Source organism: Aquarana catesbeiana, linkage group LG03 (assembly GCF_042186555.1).
Source record: "Aquarana catesbeiana isolate 2022-GZ linkage group LG03, ASM4218655v1, whole genome shotgun sequence".
In the NCBI taxonomy this organism is placed as follows: Eukaryota; Metazoa; Chordata; class Amphibia; order Anura; family Ranidae; genus Aquarana; species Aquarana catesbeiana.
The window spans coordinates 247620259-247628359 of NC_133326.1; the positions used below are offsets into that span (position 1 = coordinate 247620259).

Sequence of the window (8101 nt, forward strand, 5' to 3'; positions counted from 1 at the left end):
CACGGTTTTGTTGGCGGAAAGTCCGATCGTGTTTAGGAGGCATAAGTCTTCTTTTACAAAACAGAGAACTGCATATTCATGAACCGAGAAGATGAAATGCATAGCATTTTTTTGGCAAGTGTCACCAAAGGTGAACTAACCCAAAACACACCCAAAAACTTCCACCCGGTGCCAAAAAAAGTGCGCACACATAAAGAGTGAAACACAAAAGCGTGCAAAGGGTGTTTACACTGATCCTCCACTAGGGAAGGACCTTACCCTGATCCCCCGGGGCATTAGGCTCCAGACAGGGACTGAGGTACTTCACTTGGGTCCATCTAGCTGAAACCAGACATATCCCCGTTCTCTGGAATGTCTGCCGAAACAGACCCACCCAAGTACTAGGTGGGACTCCCCCGAAGGGAGACCCCATGAGAGAGGGCGAACCAAGCCAGAAGGCCTATTATCCGCCCCCTCCCAAGACTTTCAGAGTAGGCCCGAGGACCCACACCCTACTCATCACACAGTGACAAACGTGTATACACATCAAACAAAAAATACAAAAAAGTGACAAACAAGGGAATGAATAAAAACAAAGTGGGGAGAAGGAAGGTGGGAGAGTGAAAAGTGAAAGTGTGTAATACAATGGCCGGCCCTCAGGCCAGGAATAAAAATTTCCCCTGGTCCTAGCCAAAAGGCTCGGTCCTAGAGGCAGGTACGAAAAACGTGTGTTGTGGTGAAGTGACCATGGTGCCATAAATCAAGTGCCGAAACACTGTGACTGTACGGCACCCCTGCACTGCCACTTCAGGGGCACATTCACCACTGGCTTTTCGTGCAACCCTGACCCCCAACCCAGACCACAGCAGCCCCCACCCCAGGCAGAAAGGCATGAAGTTCTGATAGCTTGGTGAGAGTCCTTTACCATCAGACCTCACCGTTGTTCCGTCCCTCCTACCTAATTACATTCAGGAAATACTAGCCGCTCCCCCGGTGGGAGAAAGGGGAGCCAGTGTTCTCTCCCGAAAAACTGTCCGGAGCTAGAGCTGCCCCAATCTAGGCCAAAAATCCAGGGACCCGACCCTTTAGCCGGACCCAGTGGTTCTCCATCCCCATCAGAAGGCTTCCCTTTTGGCTACGAACCGCTCCAGGTCACCTTTACTCCAGCAGGTTTTGCATAGCAACCGCCATCCCATCTCCACCTCGCCGTAGATCAGGGACGGAAGCAAGCGCCACCTCCTGGAAACTGATAAGAATAGATACTACACTTGATCTTAGCCAAAAGGCCGAGAAGCGATAAAGGTGAACTAACTCTTTAGGTACAATTGCCACTTATGTTTGGAAGAATCATTTTAATTTGGCAGTGACTTAGATTGTTGAACTACAGGCATGTTAAAGCTATCGGAGACTGACTTTGGATGTATCAATGGCCCAAAGTAAATCCATAGCCAAAACTTTTTTGCAAATTTTGGATAGTGTAGGGAGGGGGTTACACCCCTTCCAGGTATTTTTTTTCCTCACTGTGTACCATTGGGGAAATTTTCACTCACTTCCTGTCCCAGAAATTCAACAGGAAAATAGAGAAAATCTGAGGGGAATTCATCATGTACAATACATCTTCTAAACTTGAATTTAGGAGCTTTTGGGGTTTTTTTTGCCAAAGCTCATAAAACTCAACTCCATAAAAGCCTATGCGTCCATGCACATAGGCTTTTACAAGAGTTTAGAAGCTGCTGTGGTTAGGGGAGCTTCAACCTCCCTCAACTGAAGAAGAATTGTGTTCAGCATAGGAACGTTTTGCCTGACGGCCACAAAACGCTGCAAAATCGCGGTAAAATAATGGCACTATTTTGCGTTTTCCCAGGGCTGGCGGTCAACCTAGTCTGTGTGTACATGAGCCTTTAGCCAGTTATCCCTAGATTGGGTAGAATATCCCCAGTGGGGGCACAGACAGCAATAAACATTTAACAGAGGGTTTAACTCTTCCTACTCTTATAAAAAAACTAAAAGAAAAGGTTTAGCTTGGAGATACACTTTGAATGTCTCACAATTTGTTATCACATATGAAGCCTCCAGTGGCTTCAGATATATTGATTACCTGCTCACTGATCAAAACATTTTAATAACCTTTATTAGGAAAAAAACACTTCAATAAATTTACCTGAAATATTATTACCACTATTATTACCATGGTGAACACACACAAATTGTTTTAATGCATGTACTGCCTAGACTCTACCCTCAGTTTATCTTCACAGTTCCTTATATAAATAACCATCAGGTGGCAAGAGGACCCAGGACAGTGTCACATAAGGTAGGGCTTGAAAAATCCCAGGCGCCAGGTCACCATTGCGACTAGAAATTGTGTCCTGGCGCTTGGGCCTTTGTCAGCTCATTCACTGCTGACACCAGCTTGCACGCTCCAAGCTGAGTGGGTCTCAGAGGGGATCCCTGTCCTAAAGGGGCTGGGCCTTCCATCCCTTGGTGTGTAGGCTAGGTCAAGCTGTGTAGCTGATTAGACGGGATCGGGTTTGTCAGCTGTCCGGTGGGCGGATCAGATGTCGGGGGCGGCTGTGTGCAGTGGTGGGCTGCTCTGTTTTAGTCGGGCAGTGCAGGGTGTAACGGGATGTCAATGCTGTGCTCTCTGAGTGATCAGTTATTGGGCTGGAGGAGGACAGAGCATTGCTGCTAAGGGCTACATGGTGAGCGCCCCAAGGACAAATTGGCTGTTCCACACCCCTTGAGCACACCCGGCTATGTATCCCAAGCCCATCTGCGGGCCTGGGACTGGCATAACGAATGCCCCGGGTAGTGGGGAGGGAGGAGAGGGCTCTCCTCCCCTTCTTGTTGTTGACCTGGAAGTGACATATGACGCTGACAGTTTCCACAGCCATCAAGGCCTGGAAAGAATGTAATGTAGTGCGATCTGCATTGCATTACATTCATGTCTCATTAAAGAGAACCTGTCACTAAAAAGAAATCACCACATAGGGGACTTTGTCTCCTATGTGATGAAAAAGAAAAAGTAAAACATTTTTTTTTCATTGTTAAAATGTAAAGTTACACCCAAGCACAAAAAAATCCCCCCCCCACAAAAAAAATTGAGGCCTCCCTACTCCCACATTTGCACACACATTAGGGCGCCTATGATTAAAAACGTTGATTGTGATACACATTACATATCACTGCACACGCTGGAATGAGAGCAATAATTCTACACCAGACCTCCTTTGTAAGCATATAATCTTATCAGAAGACTGTTGTGCAAATGGAAAATTTTTACTAATTTTTACTAATAACAAAACCACAGTATTGTCTCTTATTTAAAAGCATAGACCCTAAAAGGCATGATTTAAAGCTCTGTAAAGCTGTATTAGAACATAAATGAATCAAGATAATAAAGTGGAAATGAACTATAGCGCCTTTGGGTAATGCTTCAATTTATTCAAGAATAAGCATATATATTATTGTGAGCCTGTATACTTTTAACTCTGCTGTTCCTAATTTTCTTGACATAATGCAAGTTCCTTTTCTTTATTTAACATTTTGTTGCAAATAATCTGTGCATAATATAAATGCAACCCCCATTATAATAAGTGCAATAATCTCGTTTTTTACCTAATTAATGTGCAAAGCATCTATTGAAATACTGAAATATAGGCCCTCCGATTTCTGAAGTAGAGTTTTAAGACAAACATTCATTACCCCCTTCAGCTACCTTGTCCAAATACCAGTTATGGACCGGAGGAATATTTAGATTTCCAATTGACTTATTAATTTGGTTATTATTTTTTACTTTAATCAATCCCTCTCTTTTGAGGCTTGGTCATGTTCTGCTTTATCTTCCTTTGATAAGGGTCATGTGATCTAATTTTTTAATATTTTTAGTTTAGTTTAGTATTATTAGTTGTAATAATAATTTTTAAACCAATTATTTTATTACATGGATCAGAGGGTTGTTGACATATGTATGGGACGTATATATGGGGGGGGGGGGGTCAGGCAGGTCTGAACCCCCCCAGAGCAGAGTTACAGTGCCTTAAAAAGTATTAATACCCCTTGAAATTTTCCACATTTTTTCATATTACAACCAAATGTGTTTTATTGGGATTTTATGTGATGGACCAACACAGAGTGGCACATAATTGTGAAGTAGAAGGAAAATGATAAATGGTTTTTAAACATTTTTACAAATAAATATCTGAAAAGTGTGACCTGACATTGTAGTGACGTGACATTGTAGCTCTGGCTGTATGTTTAGGGTTGTTGTCCTGCTGGAAGGTGAACCTCCTCCCCGGTGAACCTCCTCCCCGTCTCAAGTCATTTGCACACTCTAACAGGTTTTCTTCTAAAATTGCCCTATATTTGGCTCCATCCATCTTCTCATCAACTCTGATCAGCTCGCCTGTCCCTGCTGGGGAGCTTAGTGTGTTAGTTTTCCGCCCCACATAGCGTTTTGCATTTATGCCAAAAATTTCAGTTTTGGTCTCAACTGACCAGAGCACCTTCTTCCACTTGTTTGCTGTGTACCCCACACGGCTTCTCACAAACTGCAAACGGGACTTCTTATGGCTTTCTTTCAACATTGGCTTTCTTCTTGCCACTCTCCCATAAAGGCCAGATTTGTGGAGTGCACGACTAATAGTTGTCCTGTGGACAGATTCTCCCACCTGAGCTGTGGATCTCTGAAGCTCCTCCAGCTTTACCATGGCTCTCTTGGTTGCTTCTCTGATTAATTCTCTCCTTGCCTGGCCTGTCAGTTTAGGTGGATGGCCATATCTTGGTAGGTTTGCAGTTGTGCCATACTTTTTTTTTTTGGATGATGGATTGAACAATGCTCTGTGAGATGTTCAGAGCTTAGGATATTTTTTTATAACCTAACCCTGTTTTAAACTTTTCCACAACTTTAACCCTGACCTGTCTGGTGTGTTCCTTGGCCTTCATGATGCTGTTTGTTCACTAAGATTCTCTAACAAACCTATGAGGGCTACACAGAATAGCTGTATTTATACTGAGAATAAATTACACACAGGTGGATTCTATTTACTAATTAGGCAACTTCTGAAGGCAATTGGTTGCACTAGATTTTAGTGGGGGGGTATCGGAGTAAAGGGGTCTGAATACATTTATTTCTTTGTAAAAGAATATGTATTTGTAAAAATGTTGACCACCATTTATCATTTTCCTTTCACTTCACTGTGTGCCACTTTGTGTTGATCTATCACATAAAATACCCAAAAAATACATTTACGTTTTTGGTTGTAACATGACAAAATGTGGAAAATTTCAAGGGGTATGAATACATTTTCAAGGCACTGTATGTTTGTGAAAAAACTCTGTCTACTGTCTACATCTCGTGTAGTGCGGCTTGGGCCAAGCCAAGCTTGGGTGGGAGGGGCGTCCTGTCTTGGCTCGAGCAGGGAGGCAGGCGGCCAGTCCGCTGGGCTTGGGTGGGTCCGCTCAACTTCTGACAAGGGGGCGAGCTGGCCCGCTTGGCTCGGGCAGGAGGCGAGTCCGTGTGGCTTGGACAGGAGGGTGGAACAGGGAGGCTCAGCTCGGGTGTGGGGGGGGGGCAGGTCCGATCTGCTCAACTCAGGTGGGGAGGGGGGGTGAGCCACTGGCCCGATGCTCAATGCGTGGCCACATAAAGCTGTTTGGCGCCTTTTCCACCAATTTAAAATACACTGCAAGGAGGGGGAGCAAAAGTAGAAGGGGGTCCTGCCCTCAGTGCCCTGGCCTGCACTAGAAAATATACAGAGGCCAGTGTAAGGCTCCCACAATGATCAATAAGGTGAGGGAGGAGAGAACATTTTTTTCCCGGTAGAAATTAAGGAAAAATTAGAATCTGCTAGAAGTGCCTCCTGTACAGTACATAGCCTGTGTTACCCTGGGCGGATCTGTTGTAGCTGCTCTTTTGCAGCAGCCCCACTCTTTCAAAGGATGTGTGGGGAAGAGAGCTCTGTACTGGAATGGGGGAAATGGGTGAGCTCTGTACTGGGGGAGATCTTCATAGTACACAGCACATCCCACAGCTGTGCACTCTGTACGTAGTACACTCCTCAACGCTGCACTCAGTACGTAGCGCATATCACTCAGCCCTGCATTCAGTACGTAGCACACTCCTCAAACCTGCACTCTGTATGTAGCTTGCCCCTTAAAAACACAAGTGGGGAGGCGCCTCTGGGTGCAGTCGTTTTTTATAAAAACAGTTTAATAAAACATCATAAGATCAACTCACATGTAGTGAAAGAATATCAAGCGTGGTATCAGTAAGTCTAGGATGACGTTCCAGAGTCCTGGAGCATATCCGTGCTGTGTACTGTGATCAGAGATCTTCCGATTGATGGTGATGCCGGCCCCTGAAAGAGCGGCCTCAAAACGAGGCTTGGGGTACAGTAGATGGCTGGCTGCAAGGGGATGACGTCATCCAAGGTGGATGCGTTTCCTGAGCGTGCGCACTTGGATGCTCTGCAAGTCGTGCTCCGTCATCAGAGGCGCCTCTCCACTTTTTTGTTTTTTTGCAGCTTCTAGGGATATGGTTTCTTCCTCACATTGATGGCAGCCCTGTGTGTTTCCTCTTTTGGGCATTCTTTTTCCTTTTTTCAATACCACCATATAAACTGTTTACGTCATACGGGCTATATTGTTATTTTAGTTCTATCCATAATACTTATTATCAGCAGATTTGCATTGGGAACCATATGAACTCTGTTTGTTGCGCCTATACTTGTATTAAGCTTGCCCCTTAACCCTGCAATCTGTACATAGCGCATCCCTCGGCCCTGCACTCCTTATGTAGTGCACCCCTCAACTCTGCACTCTTTATGTAGTGCACCCCTCAACCCTGCACTCAGTACATAGGGCACCCCTCAATCCTGCACTCGGTATGTAGCGCACCGCTCAACCCTGCACTCTGCACATAGTGCACCTCTCATCCCTGCACTCTGTACGTAGCGCACCTCTCATCCCTGCACTCTGTACGTAGCGCACCTCTCAACTCTGCACTTTGTACATAGCACACCTCTCAGCCCTGCACTCTGTACGTAGCGCGCCTCTCAACCCTGCACTTAGTACATAGAGCACATCTCAACCCTGCACTCAGTACTTAGGGCACCGCTCAACCCTGCACTCTGTGCGTAAAAGCACCTCTCAATCCTGCACCCTGTACATAGCGCACCTCTCAACACTGCACTCTGTACCTAGCACACCTCTTCACCCTGCACTCAGTACGTAGCGCACTCTCAACCCTGCACTTGGTACATAGTGCACTCTTCAACCCTGCACTCTGTACACAGCGCATCCCTCAGCCCTGCATTCAGTACGTAGCACATTCCTCAAACCTGCACTCTGTATGTAGCTTGCCCCTTAACCCTGCAATCGGTACATAGTGCACCCCTTAACTCTGCACTCTTTATGTAGTGCACCCCTCAACCCTGCACTCAGTACATAGTGCACCCCTCAATCCTGCACCCTGTACATAGTGCACTCCTCAACCCTGCACTCAGTATGTAGCGCACTGTTCAACCCTTCACTCTGTACGTAGCGCACCTCTCAACCCTGCACTCTATACATAGAGCACCTCTCAACCCTGCCCTCTGTACCTAGCGCATCTCTCAACCCTGCACTTAGTATGTAGCACACTCTTCAACCCTGCACTTGGTAGGTAGCACACTCTTCAACCCTGCACTCGGTACGTAGTGCACTCTTAAACCCTGCACTTTGTACACAGCACATCCCTCAGCCCTGCATTCAGTATGTAGCACACTGCTTAACCCTGCACTCTGTATGTAGCACAGGGTTGAAGTTCAAAAGTTGGGTGGTAAGTCACTGTACTATAGGGACAGTGGGGCCTGCTCATCCACCTCCATACAGCCTACAGGTTTGGCCATTAGAGGATGGATTGCTAAGCCAGAGGACCATGTGGATACCAGGTTTGAGAGGGAGGCCCAGAGCATTGGTGGCTACCTCCCACTTGGTTAAGACAGAGTATGTGATATTGATCAACATGAGGAGTACATCTGCAGTATCGAAGTGCTGAGGTTTGTACATGTCTGCTAGTCTCTCATTTGTAGCACGGGTAAATAAAGCATAATTTTGGGTACAAAAGCTGTGGCATATGTTA

General features: G+C 45.8%; 1 pseudogene; it reads right to left on the bottom strand.

Annotated features, from left to right (window-relative positions):
• Nucleotides 1-1144: 1144 nt before the first annotated feature.
• LOC141135849 (U2 spliceosomal RNA) lies at nucleotides 1145-1277 on the bottom strand (annotated as a pseudogene).
• Between the last annotated feature and the right edge of the window lie 6824 nt (nucleotides 1278-8101).